Here is a 9,404-nt window from a genome sequence, read left to right on the forward strand (position 1 = left end):
ATAGCTACACAAAGACTTAAGGGAAATACAGGAGAATGTCACAAGGGTTGTCCCTGTGAGGGTTCCTTTGGTTTCTTTGCCTTGCAGGGCTTCTCAGGTGATGCATTAGATGTTCATGCACAGAATGGGACCAACCCAGCATCATTCCTGGGCTCCATGACTCACTAGCTGCCACTTTAGACAAGGAAGGTCATCTTCCAGCCAAAGACCTCATGGAAAAAATTTGGAATGGTTCAAAGAGATAAGGACTTGAAAACAAAGAGCTTCAATAAGAGCCCCATAAATGGCAGCAATTGTCATTATCTTTTTCATCAAACGTGCTCTTTCTCTTTTTAACATGAAAAGAAGATCAAAGCCAATAAATGTTACTTTAAAAACATTGTGGGGGAAGGTTATCAGAAAGTACCTTCCCCCTCTCCCCTTACACAACGTCCTAACCGCCACGAGCTCCAGCTGGGCCACCTAATGCCTGGGGGAGGTCCTGCAGAAGCTCAGTAGCTAAAGCAGAAAAGCCTGGAAGCTCAGACCTGACTCTAAAAAACCCAGTTTCTAACAAATAGATAGACTTGGCCAAAATTTCCTTCAGGTTTTGTCCATAGGCTGTAGCAGAAAAACCCAAACGAACCCGTTGGCCCGCCCAATGCCTGCACTCGTGGGGAAAAACAGCACTACAGAAAATTCCCCCACAGTCAAAAATCTCAAATGAATCCCCTGTCTCTGAGGTCAATTCTGTGATAGTTTGTTAACCTGATTATTTGGCTCAGCCTGATGAGAAATCTGTTGTTACCATTTGTCAACCCTGGTGGGGCAACCGGGCAGCCAAGAATCAGTCGGGGATGGGACATTTAGAGCAGATGAAACGAAGATCTGAGCTCTCATTGGTCAAGTCTGCTGGCCTTGCTTAAGTTGCCTAGCAACCCTACTGAGACTGGTACCATCTCACGCCTTTTCCAGGCAAGGACACTGAGGCTGAAGGTGACAATGAGAGTTAACCTGGGCCACCTCGTCGGCAATGAGGCAGCCAGGGTGTGAATTGAATTCAGACAATGTACAGAGGTTCAGGACACCTTTAGGATGATCAGACACAGCCTGGCCCGGCGCCATGTAGAACCTTGCTGCTTCTCAAAGTATAATCCACGGACCAGCAGTAAAGCCTTACCGGTAAGTCTGTAAACGTGCAAATTCTCAACCTGCCTTCCCTACTGAAATAGAATTGTGTTCATTACTGGTTTTGGTCGCTGATTTGTGTCCCTTGATTCCGTGTCTATTTCCATGGCTTTTAACCAGGCCTCTGTCATTTCTCATCCAAATCACCCAAACAGCCTTTAATCTGTTCCCTCTTGCTCCTTCTAAACCTTTGCTCTAAATCATTCTAGGGCTCCCCATGGCCTTTGCTTTGAGTGCATCCTGATCTGGACACTGCGTTCTGTGACCTCATCTCTCATCTCCCTCCTGGGCTGCAGCCTGCACTCCACAGCCTTATCAAGGACCGACCCTCCCTGGTATGCACCCTGCCCCTGGGGCTTTGCCTTTTCTCTTCTCAGAACTTGCTTGGTTTTCTCCCGCCCCTGATTCATCTTACCTGCCCGTTGGTTCTCATTTGGGTGTTGCTTCCAGCCCTTTGCGCTTGTCCCAGCAGAGGTCTCATCACGTGACCCTGTGGTGCCTGCCTGCTTGCTTGTCCCTCTCTAGATTTTAAGCACCTCGAGGGCATAAGTCTTGTCTTCCTCATTCTTGGCAGCTTCGGCACTTAGCCCTAGATCTGGAGCTCAGTGCATTCTCTGTAATGGTTCATCGAGTCACCTTAAAAGAACCCAAGTGCTGCCCCTTACAGCTGGGCAATTGATGTGAAGGCTCGTGGTGCTGCAAGAACCAGCCTCCATAGGATGCTTTAGATATTTCATTTTATTATGCATTTTTGGCTGTACCACACAGCCTGTGGGATCTTAGTTTCCTTATAAGGGATCAAACCCGAGCCCCTTGCATTGGAAGCATGGAGTCTTAACGACTGGACTGCCAGGAAAGCCCCAGGTCTTTTCTTTTATAACATGCGTTTCATTTTTATGTTTGTTTTCATGACTCATAACTGCATAGGATACACACGGTTTAACCAATTCTCACAAAGAAAACACCAATGTTAGTAACCCGCAGGACATAGTACCCCGCATCTCCCTGAGCACCACTTCCTCCCCAAACAAGTAACCACAACCCCAGATTTTGGGCTAATCCTTCTCTTGCTTTTCTTCTAGTATTAACCCCTCTGTCAGCATCCCTAAACAATGTAGTTTAATGTTGCCTCTTTTGCTTTTGAACTTTATATAAATGGAGTCATGCATGGAGTTTCTTGGGTCTAGTTTCTTTCCCTTGACGTTCCGTCGGTGAGATACGTCTGTTTTGTTCCGGGCCGCAGTGCATCGTCTCTTTGTGGCCTCGCCATGAAGCTTGCAGGATCCTAGTTCCCCAACCAGAGATCAAACCTGGGTCCCCTGCAATGGAACCTCAGAGTCCTAACCACTGAGCCAGCAGGAAGTCCCACCATCTGTTTTTATTGCTGTGCAGTTGGTTGTATGCATTTGCCGCCCTGTCTCCACTCCACTCTTGGTGGGTCTTGGGGCTCTTTCTAGCCTGGAGCCATCCTTCGAATGATGCGTGAACAGCCTTCCTAGCAACGCCTCCTGGTGCAAGTGCACCTGACTTTCTCCAGGGCATCACCCTCAAAGTGGAACTAACAGAATGCGGGGTATGTATATACTCAACACGCTGTCCTCTAATGAGATGGTTACTTACTTAAGTAGTCGCTCAGTCGTGTCCGACTCTACGCGACCCCACGGACTGGAGCCTACCAGGCTCCTCCGTTCGTGAGACTTTCCAGGCAAGAGTACAGGAGTGGGTTGCCATTTCCTTCTCCAGGGGATCTTCCTTCCCCAGGGATCGAACTGGGGTCTCCCAAAAGGCAGGCAGAGGCTTTACCATCTGAGCCACCAGGGAAGCACCCTGATGTGATGGTAAGAGCTTTCAATCTTGGTCTCCTGGGGCAGAATAGGAGGTATCAAGAGTTTCCTTCTCCATCCTGTCTCAATCTCTTCACAAAGGTCCATTATAAAGAAAAAAAGAAGAAAGAGAAAGCAGACTTCTAGTCTATAATCTCAAATTGCCCGAGGGGCTTTCTGTTGATCTGCCAGAGGCAGGTGTGCGGGATGGAAGGAAAAGATGGAGTCTTTCTTGTCTTTGATGTGTATCTGAGTGAGGCTGGAATGGCATTTGAGCTCCTCTGGTGCCTTAGAAAGGAAAATTGCTTTGGGGCTTCCCCTTTTTCTCCATAATAGAGGACTTATCCAGTCTCTGAGTTGTATTTTATCATTTTTCTCTCATGGAGATACTTATGGTCCTTCCTAATTATGAAGATGATGTTTACAATCTCAGGAGGAAAAAAAAACCAGAACTTTTATACTCTTCCAAAAAGTATTAAAAGGGAAATAAAAATTATCATCACCATTGAGAAATATGTGGGTGTATGTGTTTGTGTGAGTGTGTATATATATAACTGGTTCAGTTCAGTTCAGTTCAGTCGCTCAGTCATGCCTTACTCTTTGTGACCCCATGGACTGCAGCACACATCCTAACCCCTGTCCATCACCAACTTCTGGAGCTTGCTCAAACGCTTGTCCATCGAGTCGGTGATGTCATCCAACCATCTCATTCTCTGTCATCTCTTTCTCTCTCTGCCTTCAATCTTTCCCAGCATCAGGTTCTTTTCCAATGAGTCTGTTCTTTGCATCAGGTGGCCAAAGTATTGGAGCTTCAGCTTCAGCATCAGTCCTTCCAATGCATATTCAGGACTGATTTCTTTTAGGATTGACTGGTTTGATCTCCTTGCAGTGCAAGGGACTCTCAAGAGTCTTCTCCAACACCACAGTTCAAAACCATCAGTTCTTTGGTGCTCAGCTTTCTTTATGGTCCGACTCTCACATCCGTACATGACTACTGGAAAAACCATAGCTTTGACTAGACTGACCTTTGTTAGTAACGTCTCTGCTTTTTAATATGCTGTCTAAGTTTGACATAGCTTTTCTTCCAAGGAGCAAGCATATATATAATATATATATAGATATATACAATTGGAGAAGGCAGTGGGAACCCACTCTAGTACTCTTGCCTGGAAAATCCCATGGGTGGAGGAGCCTGGTAGTCTGCAGTCCATGGGGTCACTAAGAGTTGGACATGACTGAGCGACTTCACTTTCACTTTTAATTTTCATGCATTGGAGAAGGAAATGGCAACCCACTCCACTGTTCTTTCCTTGAGAATTCCAGGGATGGGGGACCCTGGTGGGCTGCCATCTATGAGGTTGCACAGAGTCGGACATGACTGAAGCGACTTAGCAGCAGCAGCAGCGGCAGCAGATATACACAATACTGGTAAAACTTTGCATGTGGATGGCATATTAGATGATAGAAAGAACAGTCTTGTGATAATGTAAGAGAATGTCCTTGTTTTTAGGAGATACATGCTGATGAATTAAGATGTAAGACATCCTGGTATCAGAAATTTACTTTCAAATGGTCCCACAAAAATAATAATCATAACATGGATGGAGATAGAGGTAGGTATGGATACAGGTGTAAGTATAGGGGCTTCCCTGGTGTCTCAGAGGGTAAAGAATCTGCCTGCAATGTGGGAGACCCAGGTTCGGTCCCTGGGTTGGGAAGATCCCCTGGAGAAGGGAATGGCAACCCACTCCAGTATCCTTGCCTGGAGAATCCCATGGACAGAGGAGCCTGGCGGGCTACAGTCCACGGGGTCCGAAAGAGTCAGACACAACTGAGCCACTAATTCTTTCCCTTTCACCGGCATAGTTATAAAGCAAATGTGGGGACTTCCCTGGTGGTTCAGTGGATAGAAATTCACCCGACAATGCAGGGGTAGGGGTTCAATGCCTGGTCTGGGAAGATTCCACATGGCACAGAGCAGCTAAGCCCATGTGCCACAGCTACTGAGCCTGCACTCTGGGGCCTGGGAGCTGCACCTACGGAGGCCTGTGTGGCTAGAGCCTGTGTTCCGTAATAAGAGAAACCACGGCAGTGAGAAGCTTGTGCACTGCAGCTAGAGAGTACCCCTCGCTCTCCACAACCAGAGCAAGGCTGCATGCAGCAGAGACCCAGCACAACCAAAAACGAAATCAATAATGAAGAAAAATTTTAAATATATAAAAATAAAGCAAATATGGTAAAATATTAGCAAGATCTAAGCTAGCTAAAAGGAATATGGGGGTTCATTGCACTTTACCTGCAGCTTCTCTGTCAAATATGAATTTTCTTCCAGGCTTATTGAGGTACAGTTGCCATATAACATTGTGAAAGCTTTTGTCCATATAAGGTGAGGATTTGATACATGTATATACTGCAAAATGATTACCACAATGAGGTTAATGTATTCTGCGAGTCAAATTTCCACTTTGTGTGTGTGTGTGTGTGTCCTGAGAACATTGAGAATTTACCCCCTTAGCATCTTTCAAGTAGTCTAGTTTTGTTAACTACAGTCACCACGCTGTATGTAGGGTTCCCAGAATTTATTCATCTTCTTTCTTAAATTTCATTTATCTATTTTTCTGGCCTCGCCACTCATCTTGTAGAATCTTAATCCCCTGACTAGGGATTGAACCTGGGCCCCCAGCATTGGAAGGTTGGAGCCCTAACCACTGGGCCAGCAGGGAAGTCCCCAGAGCTTATTTATTTCATAACTGGAAGCTGTAGCTTTTGACCAACATCTCCCCATCTCTCCTAACGCCAACGTCCTGGCAACCACCAGTCTACTCTCTTTTTTGCTATGAGTTTGGCTTTTTCAAGATTTCACACACAAGCGAGACCCTACGGTATTTGTCTTTTGCTGTCTGGCATTTGATTTAGTATGACACCCCCAAGGTCCATCTATGGTGCTAGAAATGGCAGCATTTTCTTTTCTTTGTGTGTGTGTGTGTGTGTGTGTGTGGCTAAATACACTTCCTTGGAGAAGGAAATGGCAGCCCACTCCGGTGTTCTTGCCTGGAGAATCCCAGGGACGGGGGAGCCTGGTGGGCTGCTGTCTTGGGGTCACACAGAGTCGGACACGACTGAAGCGACTTAGCAGCAGCAGCAGTGGCTAAATAATGTTATGTTGAATGTAGATACCATATTTTCTGGATCCATTCATCTGTTAACGGACACGTAGGCTGTTTCTGTACCTTGTCTATGGTGAATTGTGTTGCAATGAACACGGGGATGCTATGAAGCTAATGATTGTCTTTTGTCTTTTTCATATCAGCCATCCTAACAGATGCAAAGTGATAGCTCATTGTGGATTTTGAATTGCAATTCCCTGAGGATTCAGTGATGTTGAGCATCTTTTCATGGACCTGTTAGCCATTTGTATGTCTTCTTCGGTAAACTGCCTTTTCAGATCGTCTGCCCATTTTTAATTGGGTTTTCATGATTTTTTACTGAGTTGTGTGAGTTCCTTACATATTTTGGATATTAACCTCTCATCATAGTTTGCAAATATTTTTGTCCCATTCTTTAGGTTGCCTTTTCATTTTGTTGAATTTCTTTTTCAAAATAAAAAGCTAGAAGTGACCTCCAAATATCACTAAACAAAGTAGCCAGTGTTTATATCTCATTAACTTCCTACACAATCCTTTAAGAACTTATATACATATGCACACACAGAATATTGCACACATGAGATTGCACTACACCGGCTTGTCGTTCAGTCGCCAAGTTCTGTTCCACTCTTTGCAGCGCCACGGACGGCAGCACGCCAGGCTTCCCTGTCCCACTGGCTTGTCACAGGTACTTTTTAGTCAGTAATATACTGCTGTTCTTTCTTCACGTTAATGTCAAGGTCACCCACCCCATGCTTAAAGGTTACTTAGCACATTCTATATAGGAACACTCTTGAGTTTACCTTTGGTTGGTCTTCCCTATTCCTGGACTTCTAATTTTTCCAAATTTTGCTGCTATTATAAACAACACTGCAGTGAACATCCTTTTATATAGGCCTGTGCTTTTACCTTCCAATAAGTTCTTCAGTACAAGTAAGTACTGTTTTTCTTAAGTTTTAAAACTTTTTAATAAAATTCTCCATTGTGTGGTTATTTTTAATTTTTATAACAGAATATTTTTATTCTATTTTCTTGAAATATGACATATTAATTTTAGGTATGCAACATAATGATTTGCTATATCTTATATATAAGATATAATATATATCAGAGAAGGCAATGGCACCCCACTCCAGTACTCTTGCCTAGAAAATCCCATGGACGGAGGAGCCTGGAAGGCTGCAGTCCATGGGGTCAGTGAGGGTCGGACACGACTGAGCGACTTCACTTTCACTTTTCACTTTGATGCATTGGAGAAGGAAATGGCAACCCACTCCAGTGTTCTTGCCTGGAGAATCCCAGGGACGGCGGAGCTTGGTGAGCTGCTGTCTATGGGGTCACACAGAGTCGGACACCACTAAAGTGACTTAGCAGCAGCAGCAGCATAATATATATATCTTATATATAATTTATGTATAAATTGTCACATGATTAACACCATCACCTTACAGAGTTACATTCTTTTTTCTTGTGATGAGAACTTTTAAGATCTATGCTCCTAACTTTCAAATATACGATACACTATCGTTAGCTAATAGTCTGGGCATAGCTATTTTGAATGACTATTGATTGTTTTTGCACCCTTATTCTGTCTGGAATTCTTCACTTGACATCCTCTCATTTGATTTTTTACAACAGTGCCATTGGGTGGATACTGTTATTACCCATATTTTGAAGATGAGACCAAGGTTTAGCAAGGTTACTGATTTAACCAAAGTCACACAGTCAGCTTTATCTATTATAATTCCAGAAGTCTGGGTCTCTGAAACAACTTACTTAGCTTAAAAGTTAAGAGGTACTTGCAGTTTTCTTTTGTGATCAAACCAGGCAAAGCAAGGCTGATTCCACTGAGGTTCTTGAACAAGTGTGGCCAGAACCGGGTTGGAGGTGGTGAAGGCCTCCGTTTCTGCTGGAGCTCTGCTGCCCCCTGGTGGCAACGCCCTTTCATTGCTTAGATGGTCAGGTTCCATCCTTGGGCGGGGAAGATAACCCTGGAGAAGGAAATGGCAGCCCACTCCAGTATTCTTGCCTGGGAAATCCCAGGGACAGAGGAGCCCAGGGATTGGCCAATCCCAGGGACTGGCGGGCTACAGTCCGTGAGGTCACAAAAGAGTCAGACATGACTTAGAGACTAAACAATAACAACTCTTAACAGGGGCTGGTGGTAGTTGAATTAACACCCTTTAGACAAGATCACTAGCAATATTACAATTATTAAGAAAATATTTTCAAGAACTTGAGGAAGCAGTTACCTGATCACTTGGATGTTCATGTGAAAACAGGATGAGTGAACAATACAAGTGAAGCTCAGGGTCTGGTATTTAAGAAGCAGTCAGTAAATCGAAAGACTGAGGATCAGAGTTGCAAATTCAAAATGGCGAGAGTCAGCATTCTGATTGCGGTCCTAGCTCTGATATCGACAAGATGTGAGCAGGTCCCTTGCTCTCTCAAACTCTTGTTTCCTCTTCCATTCAAGGCATTCTTGCAAAAGCTATTTATTGATTTATACCCACTGCTCTTGGTCTCAAATCAGATGCTGAGCCTCAAAGTTTCCTCATCTCTCCAATGGGACAAAAATGACAACTTTTCACAGTATACTTCAGTTCAGTCGCTCAGTCGTGTCTGACTCTTTGCGGCCCCATGAATCGCAGCATGCCAGGCCTCCCTGTCCATCACCAACTCCCGGAGTTCACTCAGACTCACGTCCATTGAGTCAGTGATGCCATCCAGCCATCTCATCCTCTGTTGTCCCCTTTTCCTCCTGCCCCCAATCCCTCCCAGCATCAGAGTCTTTTCCAATGAGTCAACTCTTCACATGAGGTGGCCAAAGTACTGGAGTTTCAGCTTTAGCATCATTCCTTCCAAAGAAATCCCAAGACTGATCTCCTTCAGAATGGACTGGTTGGATCTCCTTGCAGTCCAAGGGACTCTGAAGAGTCTTCTCCAACACCACAGTTCAAAAGCATCAATTCTTCAGTGCTCAGCTTTCTTCACAGTCCAACTCTCACATCCATACATGACCACAGGAAAAACCATAGCTTTGACTAGACGGACCTTTGTTGGGAAAGTAATGTCTCTGCTTTTCAATATGATATCTAGGTTGGTCATAACTTTCCTTCCAAGGAGTAAGCGTCTTTTAATTTCATGGCTGCAGTCACCATCTGCAGTGATTTTGGAGCCTAGAAAAATAAAGTCTGACACTGTTTCCACTGTTTCCCCATCTATTTCCCATGAAGTGATGGGACCAGATGCCATGATCTTCGTTTTC

At 44.7% G+C, this 9,404-nt stretch overlaps 1 long non-coding RNA gene across 1 annotated transcript; it reads left to right on the forward strand.

Moving 5' to 3' along the window:
• The first annotated feature begins 443 nt into the window (after positions 1-443).
• On the forward strand, positions 444-7,111 carry LOC139176853 (uncharacterized). Its single transcript, XR_011561331.1, has 4 exons — positions 444-1,161; positions 1,377-1,502; positions 2,625-2,740; positions 6,301-7,111. It is a non-coding gene; the product is annotated as an uncharacterized lncRNA (long non-coding RNA).
• The last annotated feature ends 2,293 nt before the right edge of the window (positions 7,112-9,404 follow it).

The sequence above is a fragment of the Bos indicus genome, chromosome 17 (assembly GCF_029378745.1).
Source record: "Bos indicus isolate NIAB-ARS_2022 breed Sahiwal x Tharparkar chromosome 17, NIAB-ARS_B.indTharparkar_mat_pri_1.0, whole genome shotgun sequence".
In the NCBI taxonomy this organism is placed as follows: domain Eukaryota; kingdom Metazoa; phylum Chordata; class Mammalia; order Artiodactyla; family Bovidae; genus Bos; species Bos indicus.